At 43.6% G+C, this 23,938-nt stretch overlaps 2 pseudogenes across 2 annotated transcripts; one reads left to right on the forward strand and one right to left on the reverse strand.

Annotated features, from left to right (window-relative positions):
• Positions 1–266: 266 nt before the first annotated feature.
• Positions 267–22,522, reverse strand: Gm3715 (predicted gene 3715; annotated as a pseudogene). Of its 2 annotated transcripts, NR_169099.1 has the most exons (6): positions 22,308–22,522; positions 20,815–20,928; positions 16,397–16,547; positions 5,928–6,089; positions 4,840–4,971; positions 267–1,411 (listed from the first exon to the last, which is right to left on the reverse strand). The product of NR_169099.1 is annotated as a predicted gene 3715, transcript variant 3 (transcript). The 2 variants fall into 2 exon arrangements; NR_169097.1 differs by lacking the exon at positions 20,815–20,928 and having other exon boundaries at positions 22,128–22,522.
• Gm5456 (predicted gene 5456) lies at positions 19,152–19,997 on the forward strand (annotated as a pseudogene).
• Positions 22,523–23,938: the final 1,416 nt, after the last annotated feature.

The raw sequence follows: 23,938 nt of genomic DNA on the forward strand, positions 1-23,938 counted from the left end.
AAAGGGTTTAACATTTGAAATGTAAGTAAAGAAAATATCAAATAAAAAAGGCATTTGTTAGGACTTTATAGGATGATACCTAATTACAATCTTCATCGTTTTTGAATGATGCTTTTTGGCAGACACAGGTGAATCATAAAGTAATAAAATGAACATTGAAGGACCCCCACAGAAACCTATCCCCCAAAAGATTTTGGAATTTATTATCTCTACTTGCAATTACCAGTGATTGTATATTTGAAGGAACGCAGAAGCATACACTGCTGTGTTTTCTGACAGCTTTTTATTCCCTTAGATTATGCTTTGATTTAATGAGAGCCATTACAAAAATACTGATGTATTTGCCATTAATGCGTTCAACACCATCATCCACAGTATTTTCACAGTAGCTAAATATTTGACAGCAACGATGCAGCATGGGTAAGTTTTCCATCATTAAGTTCCTATACAGACAGTTAGAAAAACTCTCCATACTGAATGTATGAAGGAGTTTGTAGTTCAGTCTGGCTCAGAAGAAACTATGGAGCCCAAGTCCCATCAAAAATGCAGAGATCCATCTGGGTCTGATATCTGTGGGATTTCATGATCACACCTGAAATAATAAGTTTCTTAAGAGTGAAGAGTTGGAGATCACTGTGTTAGTCATAAGAAAAAATGCAATGTACTCAATTGTAACTGAAAGCTGACAGTCAATATGTACTGTGTATAACCTTATCAAAATATCAAATTAATTACAAGAACAATAAATAACCAATAAATAACAAAACTTTGAATGAAAACAAGAAAAACCAAGTAACTAAACTAATCAAAACTCAAACCAAATCAAACCACAAAAATTGTGCAAAGCAAAATTCTTAGTCTGCTCATTTTGTAGCACAGCCTTACAGCCTGTGGCTGTCCTTGGCAACTTAGCAGAAAAGCAGTTCCTGGAGGTAACAAACTTTGCAGGAGAAATTTAAGCAACACTCTCCTTTTGGAGTGTGGGTCTGAAGGATATGGCCTCCCAAGTCAAAGCAGAACACAGGTTGTAGACTTGGATCCAAGGTTTTACAATTTTGTTGACTGATCTCCATGTAATTATTGATGATGACCCATCAGGAAAAGATAAATTTAAACTCTCAGAATCTTCCTGGATGCCCAGCAGCTCTTGATGTGTCTCAGCAATTCTCTGAGTCCCTTTAAATGTGCACTCTTCCTGGGCCAGAGGCTAGATGAAATTAAGGCCTGTTCATACCAAAGAAACAAAATAAAGGAGGAGCATACAGCCCATTACAGCCATGGTTATTAGGGATGAGAGGCAACAGTGGTGTATTTCCTGTGCACACTCAGTGCTCTTCCTCCAGCACTTCTCTTTGAGGGAGATCATGTCCTGGTCTGTGCCATGTTCTGCTTTCTGCCTGCCTATTTCACACTTAGGGAAGAAAGAAACAAAGGCCGGTTAAGCATTTGTCAATTGAGCTGTCCCTCCCAGAACAGCTCTATTCAGCTGGACAAACCAACATGTCCTATCAGCTGAGATCATACCGTGCATGCCAAGTGTCATAGAGCACCTGAGCTTGGAATTGTTTTTCACCTTTTAAAAACTGCTAGAAACTGAACTGTCAACTACACATTATACTGGCGTTTTAAAAAACACCACGTTTCCCCAGGTGTGCAGGTACATTATATTGAGTAATAACATTGTAGCAATGTTTGAATGTGAGTTCAAGAGAGATGTGTGCTACCTAGAAACCATGTGGATTCCTTATGGGGTGGGAGCATGCCCTGAACTGAAGTGAAGGCTATGATTATTTCTCCAGTCAGGAACCTCACAGGGTTCCTCTTGTCAATCTTCTATCTGCAAATAACCAGAGACACCATACAACACAATACCCATGGGTAATTCATGGTTCCTAGAATCTGCAAGAGTGTGCTAAATAAAAATATTTCCAAGGCTGGGCAATGAACCTTAAAAGTGATGGTCATGAAGAAACAGAACAACACCCCTGTACATCTATGACTATTGCAGGGCACACTCTCAAACACACATAATATTTGTGTTTATGCAATACAAGCATATTGTTTTGCAGTGACCTGTTTAGTTTCATGGTTAATACAAATATAAAAATCTCCCAGGATACTTTGCAGGCATAAAAAAAACAAATCTTGAATGGAAAAGGTACTTAGTGGGCATAGCATATAGGCAGCGCAGTCAGTGATATGCTTTCCACTCATAAACTGGTCTGGAAGTCAGGGTTCTTGTCCTATTATCCAATCTGGCTCAGCAAGTTCCCAAGGCTGTGTAGAATAGGTTTGTTTCCCAGCCTAGGCTCACATGTTGGTGGTGGACCAGCCTCTTTTTCTTGTTCCCTGTTTCAGACTTGTCTCAAAGTAAACAGTTTCTTCCAATAGGATCTCCCTTTTCCATCACCTAACTGACTTGGTGTCCAAAGGTATGAGCCCAGACTAATAGGAACTGTCTATAACCAGGATCCAAAAGAACGTTTTTTTCCCCAGAATGTGATTGTGCCAGGGCTCTTTTGAGTAAGAAAAGGCTGTTAGTTGAAGGACAAAAGCTTGCATGGATTATCTCACACTGAGTTCATGGAAGGGCTGAAACACAAAGGACCTTTTCATTCTTCAGCAGATGGACATCAGGATAGCTTCTCCTTCAGGGCTGCTCTGAGGACCACTGCAACCCTGAGCACCCTAGACTCTGTGGATATCTCCTCCTTGTTCTGGAAGCCTTGGGTCAAAGAGGACTTCTTTTCCACTTTCTGAACATGGCTTCTAACAGACATAACCAATTTTATACTACCAGAACTGTCTGAAGGACCTCATTTCTCTCAGCCCCCACTGAGGCTGATTGAGACACAGGTCGGAAAAACCATGCATACACAAAAAGAAACACACAGATACACAGTCACAGACACAGACGCACACAAGCACACACAGACTTATTCACATAAAATCATAACTGAGCAGAAAACAATGAGGTATCTGTTATGGTTCAGGACCAAGATAATTCAGACTATGCAGAGGTGATGTTTCAAGGGAGACCCAAGGAATCTGCCGTCATTTTAGAGGAATAAAAAGCACTAGAGAAGCCGGGTCATAGTGGCACACTCCTTTAATCCCAGCACTTGGGAGGCAGAGGCAGGCAGATTTCTGAGTTTGAGGCCAGCCGGGTATACAGAGTGAGTTCCAGGACAGCCAGTGTGAACAGAGAAACCATGTCTTGGGGGTTTGGGAGGAGAGGAGGGAAACATCTAACAAAAATCACTAGAGAACACTCTTCTTGGTCCAATTTGGGGGCATATATTAAGAAATTTTTTCATGAAGCCTCAAAAATCACACACCAAACATGAACCTGTGAGGAGCCTTTCTGTCATCTCTGGTCATCCAGCCAACTCCAGACTCTAAGGCCCAGGAATGACCACTCCAACAGCACTCAAAGAAAATAGAACTGACAAGCTGCTACTCCGGCTCTCTCAGTGTGAACCAAGATATATGAAGCCTGAAGAGACCATTTTGAGATAGAGGGAAAAAGGGGGGAATAGAAAAGCCACCAAAAGACAGTAATGAAATCCACTTATTTGTCAATTACACAAGGCTGTCATCCCTGCAAACTATTTCCTACCTAGAATCTCACAAGATCCCTGTAAAGCAAATGAGCTACAGGCATTTACTTCTTCCTTCAAAGCTCTTGCTATTCTCAAGAAGGGCTCCAACACAGCATCCTTCAAACTTAAGGCATATAGTGTTGTGATGTGTAATCAACCTATCTCCCTTAGTGATTCTAGCAGAGCAGGAACATTTGCATGCCAAACATGCAGTTTCTTGAACCAGGCTACCTCCACAGAGAGCCCTGTAGATGATCACATAAACAAACCCTTGGAGGAGACATAGGTGAGGGCCTGGAGAAGTTGGTGGACTATTACATTGGATTGTCTATGTTTATGTTTAGACATGAGGGCAATCTGCCTATGATACACATCATCCTACCTGCTGTTCCTTGGCACTTGGGACACAGATGTTCTTGCTGGCCTCATCAGAGAACCTCTTTTCTTCCCCACAGGACACTTATGGCCAGCCTGCTCCACCAGCAGCCTTCTGTTCTCATTCAAAAATATCCTTACTTTTTTGTTGAGTTGAGTGCACTCATGGAGGAGGTGGTCCTCCTTAATGCTGATCCACAAAGAAAAATTGGTGATTCCCAGCCAGATTCCATTGGCTTGCCACTCCTACAAGTCCTATGATCCCTGCAAGGGCCCTGATTCCCAGACAGCCCCAAAAGAGTCCACAGTTACACAGCAGCACCAAACAGAGGCAGGTCATATCAAGATACCAGCCATATTCCACAGGACTCAACAAACTTCTAAAAACCTGACACCAAGAGTGCACCCTATACATCACAGAAGAGGAAATGTTCCTCATGGTTGATTATAGGTCTGTGGTACCATAAAACCTTCAGCAGGGAGAGGGCTTATCCCCCCTGAGAGAGGTGAGCTGACCCAACATGTGTACACTCTTTCCATTTTTGTCTGAAATCCTAGATCTTTTAATCTGTGGTCAGAACCCTAGAGGTTCAGGGTTCCTGGATATTCCCAGAGTGGTGGAAAAGTTTTCTATGTAGAGGACCTTGAATTTGGAAGAATAAAGATTGGAGGGTCTTGGACACTCTTCACACTTAGGACACCTGTGTCTAAGAGGTACAAATCCAAGACCCTTGCTTCAGAGCAGGGTTCCTGGATAAAAACAGATAGCATAGAACCAGAACCCTTGCTTTTGTTCAAAGTCCTAAAATGACAGAAGCATTCCCTGCCTAGTTCTGGGGTCTCAGTTGTGTCACTGACTCACCTGTAGGAATAGTTATCTTCTATCAGTTCCTTGGAGTACTGCATGGAACCAATTATGGACTGGATCATTTTATTCATATCCAACATTGTCTTCTCATGTTGTGATTTAATGATGTTGAATTCAGTGTTCATCCTGTGTTAGGGCATGGCCCAAGAAGCAAATAATCTGCTGAATTAAGGAATCAATAATCATGTGCAAACAGGCTATATCATGGACTACCCAAGCCAAGTGCATGCCACATCCTGGCTCATTCACACTGGGTCCCCTAGGTGCTAATTAAACTTACTATCCTGGGCAGAGGACAGCAGAGCCAGGGGACCAAATGGAGCTACCTGACCTTCAAGGGCTTCCTGGGCAAGCATGTAGGAATAGACTACTTCTATGACAATTTTACACTACACTGTGCCACAGGCATGGGACCAGTAGATATCTGTAATGACTTTCCTCTTATTTTTAAGGCAGGGATTCTCATTCCTTGGTTCCTGTTGTTATATGAATTCCCAGAGGATACAACTAGTATTTACAGTAGAAAGGCTTTATCACATCTCCTCCCCCAGGAGATTCCTGTGTGACAACAAGGAAACACCAGGAGCAGCCTTCCCTGGTGAATACTTTGGACCTCTATGGATTCAACACTAACAGGACCTGCAAAGTGTGCATCACACAAATCCTCAGACCCCATCAAATGTCCCAGAGCCCCAGTCCTGAACAAAACACACACAACTATGTTCACAAACAGACACAATTAGAATGCCAAATAAATCCAGAGAGGTGCCATCTCTCAGAATATAATGAACAATATCAGAGTAAAGCCTTGAAGCCTGCAGGAATTGCATTCACACACTGAGTGACAGTAAGTGTGAGCAGGTCCTTCTAGCTGTTTACAGCAACAATCAGAATGCAAAAACCCCAAGGTCAAGTACAAAAGAAGATGATAATAAACACACAGCACCTTGTTTATCCAACAATTAAACACCTTTCAGGGCTACTTAATTGAATGATGGGAGATGACACACTCCATTCATGGAAGGAAATTGGGTTAACAGATGGCACAATACAGTCAACAGGGTACTGGGCATAATTCCTACCTGTAGTTCAAATCCTCAACATGTAAAGGTCCAGGATTCCACACATTTCCTCCATGTCATTACTGATCTTCCTCATATCCAAATTCAATTCTTCTAGTTCATTTATATTTGATTTCTGCTTAGTGATTTTGGACTTTTGGGTTGAAGTATTTCTAGCAGATCCTGCAGATAGATAAACACAAATGAATTTGCATACTTGATGGCCCAGGGGCAGGGGAGACCGTTCTGAGTCCCAAGAAGAAGATGGAGGGAGAGAAAAGATAAAGACGGGGTGAATCCTTAAAAGAGCAGAAAAGCTATCTTCCAGCTGGTTTGCTAAGCTATGTTCCTCTTCCTAACCACCATTGTCAGAAATATGCCACACTTCCTGTTACAGGCCCTGTTGCCTTGAAATGTATAAGCTGCCTCAGACATAAAGATATGGGAAACATTGTCAGGTCATATCAGATGGGATACAGGGAAATCCTGAAGTTCATAGTGCTTAGCACTATCCAGCCATAATTAATCTGGAAGATGAAGTGCTTCAACTCCCTTCCATGAAAGGACACACTGTTATTCTCATAGTGCCCACTCCTGACATTTTTTGCCACTCAAAATGAAATTAAATAGCTCCCAGAAAAGTAGCTGCAGGTTTGTCAATTCCTGGCTCTGTCATACTAATCATCAGAAATTCTTGACTCTTTTTCTGACATTGACAAAGTCCAAGGCTTCAGCTTGTGAGACCTACTCCTGGACGGCCCAGCTCAAGCCTAACTTTACCAGGAAGATCCCCAACTCTGCCCAGGAGTCACTGTGCCTTCTCCAGAATGATTTCCTTCTTCCTTTTTCATGAGAAAGTATTCCCACTTCCTTCTCTGTTGGTCTGGTCTCTCCTTCATCGCCATTCTCTTTCTGACATAGCCTGAGCAGCCAGGAAAACATTCCTGCTGGTGAACCCAGAGCAAACCGAAGGGATGAACCACAGGCAGTTGCTGTCACCACAACACAGGTGACAACACAGAAGATTCTAGTTCTCTCCTAGATACAAGAGATTCTCCAAGGAAGGCATTACTGATGATGTCACTAGCAACTGCCTTGATCTACCTGCTAACTAGTTCTCCCCAACTTGGTCCTTTTCTGGGGTGCCTCTCCTGGAGCCTCTCATGGACCCGTGGGATCCCCTTTGGCAACCTCTCCTTCCAAAGTAGGAGAATTCTAACTGCTTTATTAGACGTCATGTGCTTTTGAGGGGGAATGTTGGTTAGGACTGACATGCTTAAGAGATTTTGTTAGCACCCAAATCTCTAGGAATTGTGGATTAGGTAGATGTTTCACAACAATAAATATACCAGCTGTGTCAATTCATGTGACATACACTCCAATTTCCCAGGGTTATCCTGTCTCACAGAGGCAAATATCTTTCTCCTATAGGTTTAATTGTACAAAATATGGACAATATTTTCTAACGGTGTATTCCTTGATACGGGGCATTTTTTTCATATATATGTATATATATATCCATGAGTTTTACAAAATCTCTGGTTTACAACCCTATCTTTTAGAAAGAAAACTCCCTATTCTTTTGAACATACGGAATCATCTACAGGGCAAATATAAATGGTAAACTTGCTGTCCCTTCTTCAAAACATTATCCTGCACATGCTCCCGTTCTCAAATACAACTAGACAATTTAAGTGGGCATCAGAGAGTAATGGTTATCCTGGACTGTACATTACTGCATTGTAGCCTCATAGCAATTACTTCTCCAATATCTGTCTTCCTGAATTGCTAAGTTGAGAAATGAGGGTGTTGCTGGTTGTAACATCATACTGTACTCACAGCAAATATAATACTCAGAAGGTAGGGCTGGGAGTGCAATGACCTGAGTTGAGATGAAACCTCAATTTTAATGTGTCTATAAGGTCAGGATGCTGTCCCTTTGGCATTATCATCTCTGGCTTCTCTGTTCTTATGCTGGCTTTCCTGAACCTGTGCTATAATACCCCCCAACCACACAGATTTAAGAGTGAAAAATCATGTATATCTTCTTTCAGAAAACATCTGAATTTCACTACCTTCTTGATCCACACAATATCAATATGCACAGCTCAAAAATCACAGGGAGATAGGTGATGGCTGCAAAGATGAGGGCTTTTTCTTACAATTAGGGCACATATTTTTTTCCAATATGATTTTTTCCTTTCCTCTTTCACTAAGGGTGGCTTGTGTGTTTGCTGGCCTAAAGGGTCCTGGTTCCAACAACATGGGGCTTACTCTATACAGGCTCAATTTTACCAAGAAAAGGATTGTTGTAGAATCATGCCGTGACAGCAAGAAGGTCAACTACACTGTCTTAGGTCCAGCTGACCTGGTATAGGACTGAGGACCTGAGCTATCTGAGGAAAGGAAGCAGCATGCAGTGTCACACAGCTCTCTCTGATGCAAACTGCTGGAATTGGAATAGGGATGTTTGTTTGTTTGTATGTTTGGTTGTTTATTATAAAAACAAAAAAAATTGCCAGAGTTGGTACATGCCAGTAATCTCAGCACTCAAAAGGGTTTTAAACAATTGTTTTTGTTAGTATTCCTGTTGTTTCTATTGGTTTTGTTTTGAACTCTCCCAGCTATTTGCACTGGACCAAGAAAATTAAGCCCATGCTCTGTACAGTCCTATCATTCATGTTAATCAGTGATTTTATTCTTAGCAACCACTCCTCAGATGATGTCATTACTCACTTTCAAATAAGGAAAACAGTCATACAGACATTAGTTAACTTGTATGGTCTCATGTAACCAACTCATCATGACTGTAGAGTGGCATCCCAATCTTTGGAATACCCCAGCTTCTATTTTTGAGATGTCAGGCATCTGTGGAAGACTCGCTATCTGGTATGGTAGAGGACCTGGAATGGCTGCCACCTGAAGGCCAAGACTGCCCCCTCCAGTGCCTCTGAAGCCTGAGGCAGAGGTCAGCCAACAACACAGGAACACTTGGCCACAGACAGTTCAGGACTGTACTTTGGATGAGCCCTGAGACCTGGATTAACAGAGGTTTCCAGAGTTCTGGTAAAAGTGAGCACAAACACTTAGACTTGAGGAGAATAATGGATCTTTGGGACAAACATCTTTCTTTTTTATTTATCTTTGCTATGTACATAGTTTATGTCAATACCAAAGGCACCCTATTTTACCACATCTATTCTCTCTGGGTGTTAAAGTGATTGCCTGTGTATACACACTAGAGTTACTAGAACAATACATTCTGTCCAATTTTTTTAAATAATTACATATTTTTGTATTAATATCTTTTTATTTATTCACTTTACACTCTGCTTTCTACCCCCTGACACCCATATTCTTTCGCCAATATTGCTGGCTGCTTCTTTTCTGAGGGAATATGGGGCAGCTATCTCAGGTCATCTCTTCTTCTACCAAAGCTGAGTGACCCTGTCCTGGAGAAAGGTGCTGAGGGTGCTGGGAATGAATGACTTCTGCTTGGCTTTCTTCTTGCTCCACTTGGCTGGCTTTGAGCAGTTCTTGCAGAACTGTCCTTGAACTTGGTACTTCGTCCGGATGGTCCGTAAGAAGCACTGGTTTTATTAATTATTCTTGAGAGTATATTTTATATTATATATTATATTATCATATCAAAACTCCCATAGATTCGTGTGCACTGGACACCAAAGGGCTCAACATACTTCGCTTTTGTCACTCAGCTTCTCCAAGTATTAGAAGTCCCCCAATTCAGAGGGATTTGAAGGTATAAATAAGTCCCAGTGGCTAGAGGTACCTCAAAACAATGTGTAAGAACAGAGAACTGCTTGAGAATCAGAAAGACAAGAGCAAAGTCATAGCCCAATAAGAAAATCTGAGTAACAAGCCATCAAGTGAAAACTGAAAGTAGCAGGCCATGCACCAGTAAGGTTGGTCCTTCGCTCTCAGGTAGATCTATCTGAAAATTTCTGAGGAACTCCATATTGATTTCCAGAGTTGCCATAGCACTTTGCAGTCCCACCAGAAATGGAAGAATGTTTCTCTTTCTTCAAATTCTCACCAACATATGCTTTCACATGAGTTTTTTTGATCTTAGCATTCTTCACTGGAAAGTATAACGCTGGACACCAACCTCAGGGTCTTTTTGGTATTCATTTACCTGAAAACAAAGGACTTTGCACACTTCTTCAGTGCTTCTCAGCCATTCAAGATGCGTTGTTGTGAATGTTGTATTTAGTTCTCTACCCCATTTTTAGATTGTGTTCTTAGCTCTTATGAAGGTTATCTACTTGAGTTCTTTATAACATAACAACAGAACCTGAGGAAATCCAAAACATCATCAGATCCTACTACAAAAAGCTATACTCAGGAAAACTGAAAACCTGTATGAAATAGACAACTTCCTAGACAGATACCAGGTACCAAAGTTAAATCAGAATCAGATTAACGCTATAAACACTCTCATTTCCAAAACGAAATAGAAGCAGTCATCAATAGTCTCCCAGCCCCAAAAAGTCCAGACATGAGGGGTTTAGTGCAGAGTTCTAGCAGACCTTCGAAGAAGACCTGATTCCAACTCTCCTCAAACTATTCCATAAAATAGAAACAGAAGGTACTCTACCCAATTCTTTCTATGAAGCCACAATTACTCTGATACCTAAACCACACAAAGATCCGAGAAAGAAAGAGAACTTCAGAGAATTTCCCTTATGACCATGGATGCAAAAATACGTAATAAAATCCTCACAAACCGAATCCAAGAACACATCAAGACAATCATCCATCATGACCAAGTAGGCTGGATCCCAGGGATGCAGGGATGGTTTAATATATATAATTCCATCAGCATTATTCACAATATAAACAAAATCAAAGAAAAAAAAAACACATGTATCTCGGTAGATGCTGAAAAAGCATTTGACAAAATCCAATACCCATTCATGATAAAAGTCTTGGAAAGATCAGGAAATCAAGGCCCATACCTAAACATGACAAAAGCAATCTACAGAAAACCACCATCAAACTAAATGGAGAGAAGCTGGAAGCAATCTCACTAAAATCAGGGACTAGACAAGGATGCCCACTTTCTCCCTACCTATTCAATATAGTTCTTGAAGTCGACAACAAAGGAAGATTGAGGGGATACAAATTGGAAAGGAAGAAGACAAACTATCACTATTTGCAGATGATATGATAGTATGTATAAGTGACCCTAAAAATTCTACCAGAGAACTCTTAATCCTGATAAACAGCTTCAGTGCAGTAGCTGGATATAAAATTAACTCAAACAAATGAATGCCCTTTCTCTACACACAGGATAAACGGGCTGAGAAAGAAATTAGGGAAACAACACCATTCACAAGAGTCACAAACAATATAAAATACCTTGGCGTGACTCTAACTAAGGAAGTGAAAGATCTGTATGATAAGAACTTCAAGTCTGTGAAGAAAGAAATTGAAGAAGACCACAGAAGATGCAAAGATCCCCCATGCTCGTGGGTTGGCAGGATTAATATAGACAAAATGGCTATCCTGACAAAAGCAATCTACAGATTCAAACTTCCAAATCAATTCTTCACTGAGTTAGAAAATGCAATTTGCAAATTCATCTGGAATAATAAAAAAACCTAAGATAGCAAAAACTATTCTCAACAATAAAAGAACCTCTGGGGGAATCACCATGCCTGATTTCAAGCTGTAGTACAGAGCAATTGTGCTAAAAACTGCATGGTACTGGTACAGCAACAGACAGGTAGATCAATGGAAAAGAATTGAAGACCCAGTAATGAATCCATACACCTATGGTCACTTGATCTTTGACAAGGGAGCTAAAACCATCCAGTGGGAAAAAGACAGCATTTTCACCAAATGGTGCTGCCACAACTGGCAGTTATGTAGAAGAATGCAAATTGATCCATTCTTATCTCCTTAAACAAGACTCAAGTCTAAGTGGATCAAAGTACTCCACATAAAACCAGAGACACTGAAACTTATACAGGAGAAAGTGGGGAAAGCCTCAAAGATATGGGCACAAGGAAAAAGTTCCTGAATAGAACAGCAATGGCTTGTGCTGTAAGATCGAGAATCAACAAATGGGACCTCACAAAATTGCAAAGCAAAAGACACTGCCTCTGGTGCATTCTGGGGGTCCAGTTTCCTGAGGTTGCCTGTTTACATTCTTTCTGCCAGACTTCAGGACTTCAGTCATTTTCCCTCTACCAATACCAGATCAGGTTTCCCTCTCCCCACACCAACTGCCTCCTACCATGTTAGGGAAGGAGGGAAGGACCTGGGAGGGAAAGTGATCCTGTTTGTTTAAAAATGACTTTCATTATGATGTGTTAGACTTAGGACTAGCTCTGGATGCTGTATGCTGGCTCTTATGGGACTCTGTTACAGAACACTCCTCTGAAGTGCTCTAGGCATCCCTGCAGCAGAGGCTCTGCCTGGGTTCATCCAGCTACCTCCTAAATCTTCTCTATCCAGAGAACACTATTCACTAGAAATAGGCAGAAACTGCAGAGACCCGGGTTCAAGGGTGGCAATCTCAGGTCTACAGGCAGTATTTCTCAATAAAAGTGTAGTTTCTTCCAACCATGGTTATGCACTCCTTTAAATTCCATCACTTAAAAGTTAGAAGCAGGAGCATCTCTGTGTGTTCAAAAACAGAAAGCTCATAACATATCAGAGAGTTTGGAAGGGAGGAAGACACTCACTGAGTATCAAACATATTGTTTCCTGGACAGAAGGTCCTGAAGACTAGATCCATGTAAACTCTGATGTGTTCTCTTTCTGGCTGTGACCATCAGGTTGTCCATGAGCAGAAAGAAGCCCACAAAAGTCACTCCACAGGATCCTCCCAGGCTTTGTTCCTACTTCATCTGAGAGACAACCAAGCAAGACCAGATTTTTTTTATTGCTTGTTCTTCTTCTGCATGACCAGGTCCTTCTGCTCAGCAGTACTATAGCCTTTGCTCCAGATTATCCTGTTCCTGATAATTAGAGTATGTGTTCTTAGTGGAGGGGTATCCAAAAGCATGCACACACTGGAATAAAAATGCAAGTGTTTACAAAGGATACCAGTGGTTGATGATCAGCCAGGCAAGCAAAGCAGCCAGCTTCTGGGGGAAAGAGCAAACAATATTTCAAGACAGAGGCTGAGAATGAAACCCAATGAGATCTTCTAGAAAATGAAGAAAATGCATGAAAAAGTGCATGAAAAAAAATACCACATGCCTATACTATACAAAAAAGAAAATATACACACACACAAAAACACACATATCCGCAGCCTATCCACCACACACAGAGGATGTAAATGAGAGCAAAATACCAAAAAAGAAAGCACCTCGTGCTGCAAGAACACATTCGTTTATTTATAGAATACCAGCAATTTGAGCGGTATCTTAAACTATGCAAAACAAAAGGTGGAAGATACAATTGCTATGGTGAGCATGTTTTGCTTGGCCAGACTATGCTGAAGTGGTTGCATAAAATTTCCTCTTGCAATCTTAAATCTCTGACACCATGTCCCTAGCTTGTCAGAGTCCCTACCCACATCTATAGTCATCCAGTCAACAGGAGAATGTAATCTACAGAAAAGGAGAGTACTCCAGCCTCATTCACAAAAAACATTGCTAACACTCTGCTAGTCAGAGTTCTGTCAGTGTGAGTCTGTCCTGGACAGATTAAAAAGATTGTCTTGAAATGTAGACAGCAAAGATGAGAAATGCCACATATCACCCCAAAAAGGATGATGTCAAGAACTGCTCATTTGGCATTTGCAAAGGGATTGCCCCCACCCTTGCAGCTGCTTCTCACATGTGAACTTATAGGACTGATGCCAAGCAAATAAGCCACAAGCCCTGACTTGACTCACTTAAAGCTCTGTGCACTGAACCCTGTAGGTGTGTGGTGTATTATTGAACTGTACTCATCTTTGGGCTGCAGCATTAAGCAGAGGTGGATTTGCTTGCTGATAATCCACTTTCTCGCAAGAAGCTCATTCCCCAGAAATATTTGTGCTTGGACATAGACCTGAACAATGGCTGTCATGAGGTAGGTACTTGGATTGGAGTGTGGATGAGTAAGATGATGGATGAAAGCACAGGTAGGTGGATGAGCTGGTCTAGAAGTTAGAAGGGCAGATGGAGCTAACCATTAGCCTGACAAAGCTGCCTGTCTCTACCTGCTGTTCCTGACTCTGGAAGTCAATGGTCTCTTCCTGTTGGTCCTTATGGGGCCCCTTTAAGTCCCATAAGTACTGCTGCACCAGTGCCTCATCTTCCAGCACTTTCTTATTCCTGTGCCTCCTCAGCATGTCTACCTTCTTCAGCTGATTCAGTTCCATCAGAAGGTGGCTGTGCAGGTTTCTGCAAACACCGTTTGCATAGAAATCCCCTGCTCTCCTTTTCCTATTAACTTATAAAGAAACACCATCAACCCCACCAGACCCTGGTTCTCAGGAAGACCTAGATAAGAACCCAGGACATCCAGGTGAGCTGCTCTCAGAAGAAAAAAACTACAGAACACAAATTCCAGAAACACTCATGCTACTTCCAAAAGTCGCAACACCAAGAGGGATCCATGTTTCCTAAAAACAAGAAGTGGACTACAGTTGTTCCTATCTGTTCATCCTAATGGAGAAACATCACGAAGGAATGGGCAAAGGCACTATGAATTGGAAAAAAAGAAACAAGGGGAATACTTGCTATACATGGGTCTGCTGGTAACTAGCTCTCTACAGACCCTGACTCAGCCCCAGGGGTCAAGAAGACCTCACATGATTCAAATAGTTCTGTCTAGAGCAGAGTTTCTCTATCTACCAAATGCAGTGGATGATTTAATGCAGTTACTTCACAAACATAAGATTATTTTCATTGCTACTTGGTTACTATAATTTTTGTACTGTTATAAGCCATAATAGAAGTATCTGAGATAAAGGATTGTCTGATACACAACCTCTGTGAAAGGGTCCTTTGACACTCACCCCACCAAGTGTTTCAACCCACAGGTTTACAACAGCAAATCTAAAGGCTCCTGTGTGAAGTGGTGGAAAGCTAGAACCAGAGCTGGAGAGTCTCCTGTGCAGGATCAAATGCAGAGATGGCAATTCTACAGCTCATGTGCTCCCAAGCAAGACAGACAGTTACCTATAGCAGCCTTTCTCTTTGCCAGGCCTTCAAATGTCTCTGAGGCCTCAGTGTACACATTCTGTAAGCTCTGCAGGTCCAACATTACCTGCTTAGTCTCCACTTTCAATTTTTCATAGTAAGGATTTGATCTGTGGTTGGGCCTGGCCCCAAAAGCAAAGAGCCCCAAGAACACAGGCTTCAAGGGTCACCTGAATCCAGGATGGATTCTGAACTATCCAAGCTCACAGTATGTTACCTTCTACCTCTATGTACTAGGATCATCTAAGCTTATTAATCTTGCTCTTTTGTCCATATGTCTCCACAGGCTGGGTATCGAGGTGGTTAGAGTTCTGGTTCTTTGAGCTCCCGCATAGGCCTGGAAGGACAGACTAGGTCTCTAAACTCTCAGTAGTTTATGGCACGGGTGTGGGTATACCAGAAACTGTGAGGACATTTCTCCTTTTTTTTTTTTTTTCAAACCAGGGACTCTTGATCTTTGGCCTAGTCCTATGAATTTGGCCAAGCTAAATAATCTACATTTCTGGGAGAATGAACCAGCATAAGGAGGTCATAGTGAATTCACCACAGAACTCAAATATTTCATCAAGTTGAACACATAATGCAAGTGCATTGTTGCTTGAAGTATGGTTTCCAGTCCTAAGCATTGGCATTGTCAGCAGAGTGTAAGGCAGGCAATTCCTCAGGTCCTAGCACATACCCTTATGACCAGAATATAGAGAGAGTCGCACATACACACACACACATGCATGCACACAGAATCAGGGTGTGTTTGCAGGGAGAATGAGAAAGTACAATTGAAATAGAATCCAGAGGAAATGCAGAGGACATTCTGTTTATAAGGCCCAAAATCTGAGAAGAGTATTAATGAGCCCAAGACCTTCCATCATGTATCAGGATGGACCAAATGGGACCAAGCTTTCCTGGTGATATAGCAAGCTTCAGCAAGCAACACCTGCCAGACAATTACAAAGCTTTGCAAACAAACAAACAAAGAACTCAAGCAAGCAAACAATCAAACAAAACCTCACAGCAACTAATATCTCACTCAAACCGTCACATGTCAGTGCCTCTATTAACACATGCTGAGACATCACATCCTCTTCAATCCCTGAGTGGTAGGATTTCAGTTTCATATAAAAGAAATTGAATAGCCTATATCCGCAGCTCACTCCTGCTCTGACTTCAAGTTCAGCCTGTGAGAATGTTTAGGGAGAAAAGGTTGGGCACAGTGACACCCTGGAGTTACAGTCTCCCAGTACCATAAAATTTAATAAGAATAAATTGTAGGCCATACCATAGACCCAAGAAATTGACCATGATGTTTGACAGAATGAAAAATACCTCTTGTGCAAAGCTTTCTCACTGATGAAGATCAGGTGATCTTGTAGCTCATTTTTCCCACTGGTCATCGGCTGACTGATTAGACTTTCCACTTTCCTCACCCATCTTCTGAACAGGAGTGTTGGGGATGATGGTGGTACACCAGCAGCCCCTATGGGTAGATGAACACAAGTGAATATGCATACTGTCAAGGCACAGAGCATTGACAGAACACTGAGACCTATACAGACATCTGACAAAACAGGAATGCATGTGACCCAGTCAGACCTCTTTTGCTTCATTAGCACATGCATCATGTGACCAAGGACAGGATCCTCAGGCTTATTCATAGCTACATATGATTTAATTAGGCAGTACTGCCCATAAGACTGTGGTATAGAAACCATCACAAAAATACCATAGCCCACAAGCACCAAGATGGTGTGGAGATGCCCATATCTCCTGTCAGGTCACTCTAGAAACAATACTATGGATGGAAAACAGTGCAAGAGCACAACTCGTTCCCAGACTCACCAAGTCAGCTGCATGAGAGCCCAGTGTGCCCAGAGTTGGCAAGAAAGCACCAGTCTCTACTCTGGCTCACTATTTTGACAGTCCAGTGGATAGACTAGAGAACAAACTGATACCCACACCTGCTACCTATATGGGCAACTTTTAGGGAACACTGTTCAGAGACATTCTTCTGTGACATCTGAGAAATGAAAGGTCTTCCCTGGGAAGCCAATTTCTTTCCTTCTTAGGAGAGCTGGACAGACAGTTCACCTAATGGAGTCCCTGGGGTAAAGGACAGTGATGCCCAGCCCTGAGGTGCTGACATCTCACTCACAGTCCTCTGCCTGCTGCTGCTTTCACTTTTGTCCCATTCAAACCCATTTCCCCTGTAAGAGCAGAAGCCTGAAACTCCCAGGACAACAGCTTTAGCCTTAAAACTTCATTGACCTGGGACAAACTAATGTCCTGTAATCATTGACAAATTCAGGATCCATGACAAGCAGGGAAGGCCAGAAGCTTCCCAGAGAGACTAACTACTGAGTCCCAATTCCTGAAGACCCAGAAACAGACTGTGGTCTCCTTCAGGAATTTTCCCATCTTCTGACCAATACTTATGGTGGCGCATTTTCAAGGACCATTTATTTCTTGATGCTTTAGCCTGAGGGTCCAGGGTCATCTTTCTTCCTCTCACTTGTGTCCATTCTTTCTCCTAAGTAGCATCCTTCCTCTAGCCAACATATCTATGGATGATTAGGAAAGGCAGTGCATAAAGTGGTCCAAGTGCAGTTGGTGTTGCCACAACACAGGTGACATCTCAAACCATGCCAGGCCTCTCCAGGATACAAAAGAATGTCTAGGGAAGGAACTGCTGATGTCATGGGGAGCTGACACTGCAACCATGCTAACTATCTCTCCTCACAATTCATGCTGCACTTTCCAGGAGCCACTCCTAACACTGAAGGGAATCCTTTCAGTACCTCCTCCTTCCAAAGACCTCCATTAGATTGGTTGGAAACTCATTACTAATTCCCCTATGGGGAACTGATTGTTTATTTTCAAAAATTTACCCAGGAATGTTTCATTTCTTTCTCAAAATTCCCCTATTCATCTAAATGTGAAATAAAATACTGCTGAAAACTCAGATTAGGATGAATATGGATGCAGAAGGAACACCTGCCTCAAGTACTGATGCTTGGAAGCACACCCAGGAAGAGCCTGCAGGGCCTTGAACTCACAGATATCTACTTGTCTCTGAGTACTCCCAAGTGCTGAAATTAAAGGCAGGCAGAACCAGGCCAGGCATTCCCATCACCTCCTTTCTCTCCCCTACTTCAACTTGTGTCCCAACATTTTCTTTGGTCCCTATCTCTAATAGAAAGCAGGGCAGAAGGTACTTGGATTCTAGCTAATGGCTCTTTTACTGTCATTCTCTTGTGAAGTCTGGACCACATGTGTGCTGTTAGTCAATGTGGTCACATATAGCTTCAAACATTAAAATATACCCTTTGTTACAAGATCCAATCTTCTTGAAACTCAAACTGTGTTCACTAAAAAATAGATCATACATAGGAGAGAGACAGAGAGAGAGAGAGACAGAGAGAGAGAGAGAGAGAGAGAGACAGAGAGACAGAGAGAGAGAGACCAAATTCTTGCATGCATTTTGCCATATGCCATAATAGCACAGTAATCCCTTTTAGTCAAGTTTGTATGGTAAAATATTTAATTGCCTATATTTAAATTTTAAGAAAGTTTAAAAAAATAAAACAACTCAGAACTGGAATCCCGGTTAAAACAGGTTTGCTTTCTTTGCTGTTATTTTGTTTTAAGAGAGGAAGGATTTATTTTGTCTCAGAGGATAAATGTATCTTGATTGGAGAGGCATGGAGCTGGGGCTCTAGCTGTGGTTGCCAGAGCATGTACCAGCTGCTTGTTCTGTGCCACCTACTAGGAAGCAATGGGGGGAGGGGACACACACAGGTCTTGAAAATGAGAGTCTCTAAGCACACACAGTCAAGAAAGCTGTGATTCTACTGTTTAGATCTGATCTCTCTCTCTCTCTCTCTCTCTCTCTCTCTCTCTCTCTCTCCCTCCCCGCACTCTACCTCTCTCTCTCTCTCTCTCTCTCTCTCTCTCTCTCTCTCTCTCTCTATCTGTGTGTGTGTGTCTGTGTGTGTGTCTGTGTGGTGTTTGTGTTAGACAGACAGACAGACAGTGTGGCTTCTTAAAATTATATATAGGCCCCTCCCCCTCACCGAGGAGGAGAATGGCACTCAAACAGATTTCCAGCAACAGGTGCTTTGGTGGGCTCCAGAAAGTTTTCAAACATAGCAGTGTTGAGCTGAAATGTAAAATGAAATTTGCTGTCTACCTACCACCCCAGGCCGAGAGTGGAAAGTGTCCAGCGCTTTACTGGCTGTCTGGTTTAACTTGCACAGAACAAAATTACATATCAAAGTCTGGCTATCAGCAAGCTGCCTCAGAGCCCGGCCTTGTGGTCATTGCCCCTGATACCAGCCCTCGTGGCTGCAATATTAAAGGAGAAGATGACAGCTGGGACTTCGGCATTGGTGCTGGGTTTTATGTGAATGCCACTGAAGATCCTTGGAAAGCTAACTACAGAATGTGCTCTTACGTCACAGAGGAGCTTCCACAACTCATAAATGCCAATTTCCCAGTGGACCCACAGAGGATGTCTATTTTTGGTCACTCCATGGGAGGCCACGGAGCTCTGATTTGTGCTTTGAAAAATCCTGGAAAATACAGATCTGTGTCAGCATTTGCTCCAATTTGCAACCCTGTGCTCTGTCCTTGGGGCAAAAAAACTTTTCGTGGATATTTGGGACCAGATGAAAGCAAATGGAAGGCATACGATGCGACCTGTCTCATGAAGTCATATTCGGGTTCCCAGATTGACATCCTAATTGATCAAGGAAAAGATGACAAGATTCTTTCAAATGGGCAGTTACTCCCTGATAACTTCATAGCTGCCTGCACAGAGAAGAAAATCCCTGTTGTTTTTAGGCTACAAGAGGGTTATGATCATAGCTACTGCTTCATCGCAACCTTCATCGCTGACCACATCAGACACCATGCTAAGTACCTGAATGCATGAGAACCCTCAGCCAAGAGAATCTCATCAGGAGGCTGGAAGGGAATCAACAGGAGTGCTGACTTCCTCACAGAAGATCATGCCCCTGCAGCTGAATCGCTTTTGTGAATAAATATATCAAACTTTCAAAAAAATTATATATAGACTAGCAATTAATGTTCGAAGTATAGCTTACCGCATGGCGGTCATATCGATTCATTCTGAAGGAAACCAGAACTCACTTCATTCAGATTCTTGAGATCCCTGAATCAAAGTTAGAGACTCTGATTTTGGGGAATTTGATGATGCCTTGTACTCTGCTGAAGCAAGAGCAGGACATGCAGTTTCAGGCCTGCCTGGCCTACCGAGTAAATCCCCCAGCAGCCTGTCCTACAAGTGATGCTCTGTCCCAAACATAAACAACACGGATTCGGATGGACCCAGTGTTCCTTCAAAACATATTTAGATTAAATCGTCAACCCCATTGCACCCCATGCCAGAAAATTTAACATTTAAAGCTGTTTCCTCTACTACATTCTTGCTTTCTCTTGAATACACTCCTCTTTTAGTCGTTCAGGTAACACAACTTTCTTATGTAGTTATATAAAGCATTTGAAAAATCCTTAAATATTGTAGTCATTACACAAAGTTCTGAATAAAATCCCTCGTGAGAACTTTTTATGACACATACTTGGATAGATGTCAACCTTCAGCTACAAAGTAAGGTTCTTGGGGACAACGCTTGTCTGAGAGTTAACAGCTTGCCCAACAATCTCAGAACACGACAGGTGTTGGATAAGAATATGTGCTGAACTAATAAAATGCCTTAGCCACTTACATATGCCAAGTTTTGAAGAGTTCAGCAATTAGCCACTGCTCCTGCTCCATCTCACATCTCTGTGAAGGTTTTAGCTTTAAACGTTCATGAGGCAAGACGAGTACTGAAGATTTTCTAGGAGAATAAGAAAGCACTCTGTTTCTTAGCACTTTGGAGAAGAAAGCCTGAGGTTCTCTAATTTTCTAACTGCGGTGAAGTCCTAGCATTCAGCACCCAAAAAGCACCACACATAACTTGGAGCTTCCCGCTGTACGTGGTGGAAGCTGATAGGATTTTATATAGTAAAGTTCAAAACAGGTCGCTGGATTTCATTCCTAATGATCTAAAATGTCAAGACTGAATTGTATGTTTAACCAAGAACACCTTACTCCCTAATAATGATCGCAATAGAACACGAGCAGATGGGCTACCTAACGTGCAAACTCACGAAAGCAAACGCAGTGGCAGATGGATCAAAGTCGAAGGACACTCGTGAAAGGTCAGGAAGCAGGAGGCAGTGAATTGTACCCTGGCAAAATGGCTGGAAGTAAAAGGGTAAGAAAAGAAGCAAGCCTGGCCCCTGACCTACAAGCTCTCAACAGGCAGAGGGCGCACCTGAGCACACTCAGGAAGTCCCTGGGAAAACCTCATCAAAACAGCACCTCAGCATGGATGAAGCCAGAAATTTTGGACCAGGCTTTTGAGACAGTTCACAACGTCAATCAAAATTGAGTAAGAAATACATAGATAGGGTATGCAGAGCCAAAATTCATTGCCCACTCAAGATTACAAGGGTCTACGCAGGGCGGGGATTCCTGCGAGGAATCCCTGAAGGGATGGATGGATAACAGAAGGTTCAGTTTGAGGTGCAAGAAATAAGTTAATGGATTTTAAGGAATAAATCCAAAGACCCCGACTCTCATCTTCTCACACGCAACACTCTGAGCCCCTAAAGTGACTCAATCTGTGCGTGGCCTGTGCTGTGAGATCCAGGCGAAAGCGAAGTTATCTGGGGCTGGATCCCTGGCCAGGTCCTTGACCCTCGGAACAGTTCAGGGCAGCCAAGGCCACCGGAGTCAGAGGAGTGGCTCTGGGCTTCTGGCAGCCGCGGGCCTTCCCAGGCGGCGGTCCTCGGGAACCTGCGTGTCCAGGTGTCCAGGTGACTGCCAGCGCGCGGTCAAGAGGTGAGCCCCGTCCCCTCCCCATGCCATCCGCTGACCGCGCAACCCAGCCCCCTCCACTTCCCTGGCCTCCATGCCACTCTAGGGAATAAAGTGCAAAGCTGAGAAAAGGATGAAGCACGGAAACGGTCCTCTCAGGACCCAGAGGCCGACCGGACAAAGGCGCTTCAGGCGGCGAGCAAGGAGGAGCCAGGGCGCGGGAGGAAGCGCTGTCCCGGCTGGGAAGCAGCTGGGGACCTCATCCCGGACCGCTTCCTGCACGGAACCTGGGCCGGGAGAGGGAGGCGGGGAGCAAGGACAAGCGGAAGGGGTGGGCGCGGGCGCGGTACCCACCAGTTCCTCCCAGGCTGGGCTCTGGGCTCCAAGCACATGGTGCACATGCTGCGGCTCCATCATGCCGGCCCGCGCCTGGTGACCGACGGAGCGCAGGGACACGGAGTTCTCTGGCTTCCGACGTGCTCGCCCCCCGCCCCCCCGCGCCGGTCCCTTCCTCCGCCACCCGCTCTGAAGCGCATGAGTGCAGCTCCAGGGCGCGGTGGCGAGCGCTGGGCTCCTCAAGCCTTTGCCGCCTCCCATGGCCCCAGAATCCGCCACCACACCTGTCTCCTGTCTCTGCCTTCGACCCCCTCCCCTTTTCTCCCGCCGTCCGCCCCTTCCCCAGCGACCCCTCCAGGCCGGCGGCCCGGGATGCATGTGACCCCCCCTGCCAGGCCATATATGGCGCGGAAAGGAAAGCAGCCACCGGGCGGTCACAGGCACCTGGCGGTGGTGCAGCTAAAAGAGGAAGCTTCACCAAGGACCCAGGCTCAACAGGAGCATCGGGGATGTCAGGGGCAAGTAGCTCACAAGGGGTGAGCAGGACCTGGCCCCTTTCCTTCAGGCATTCCTTGCCTCGGGTGCCTGTAGCTCCAGGCGGTCGCCTCCTGAGCTGAGCCTGGAGCCAATTGCCCAGGACAGTACCTGGCTTCAAAAGAGCAAGGCTGTGCTTTGCGCTCCTGAGCCCCTCCCAAGCACCTATTCTGGCAGCTTGGATGTCTGTCTGGGCTGTCTGGGGAGCCCTGCTTTTATTCATTTTCTATGGCTGAAGATTTTGTGGAAAGTAAACCAGCTAAGGAGCAGGTCTGTGGTTCCCTGTGAGCGCTCAACTCAAATTAGGGACAGGGGCAGTTCAGAGACAGCTAAAATGTCAACTGTCTCTCCTGCTGCTCTCTGGGAAAAAGAAAATGAAAATTGCAACTAGCAAGTTTTTCAATCATCTTTCCTGAAATCATCTTTACTGGCAGTGGAGACAGTTTCCATCTAGTTGCAAACAGAGGAGTGACTGCATTTGCATGGGTCATTTCCTCTCGCATGGACTTCAGACTCCTGCCAGCACCATCTCCTGGCTCTTAGTCTGGTAGACAGATGCATTCACACGTTTTGAAACCGAAAATTCAAAACACGTACTTGATCCAGCATGCTCCCACGTCATACTAACTTCCAAGGCTAATATTCCACTGGAGCTACACCTATAAAGGTCACTAAGGATTGTGGAGAGAGCTAAGCCACTGGATGGTTTCCAACCCTCACTTTCTATGACTTGACTGACTAGATTTGCATTCCTGAATCTCTCCTTTAAAGGGGCCTTGGAATGTTGGGTCTTCTTTGTTTGTGACTATGCTTTGTTCAGTGGCCTCTTACCTGCTGCCTAAGTAGCCTGCCCTTCATTTACTTTGAATGAGGGTTAAGTGGGGTGAGTGAGCAGTCTACAAGTTCCACCCTTGCTTTTAGTTAGCAGCCAGATGATAACTCACAGATCTCCATCATTCTGACCATGCTGCCTTTACCTCAGCACTGGGATCACAGATGAACACTGGGGCTCACTCAAACCCAGCCCTTCATTCCTCTAGGCCAACTGAGCTATCCCAGACCAGAAGCGAACTGCTGTTTTTCAAGCATGTTGTTACATTTTTTGACTTTGCTTT

The sequence above is a fragment of the Mus musculus genome, chromosome 14 (assembly GCF_000001635.26).
Source record: "Mus musculus strain C57BL/6J chromosome 14, GRCm38.p6 C57BL/6J".
Taxonomy (NCBI): domain Eukaryota; kingdom Metazoa; phylum Chordata; class Mammalia; order Rodentia; family Muridae; genus Mus; species Mus musculus.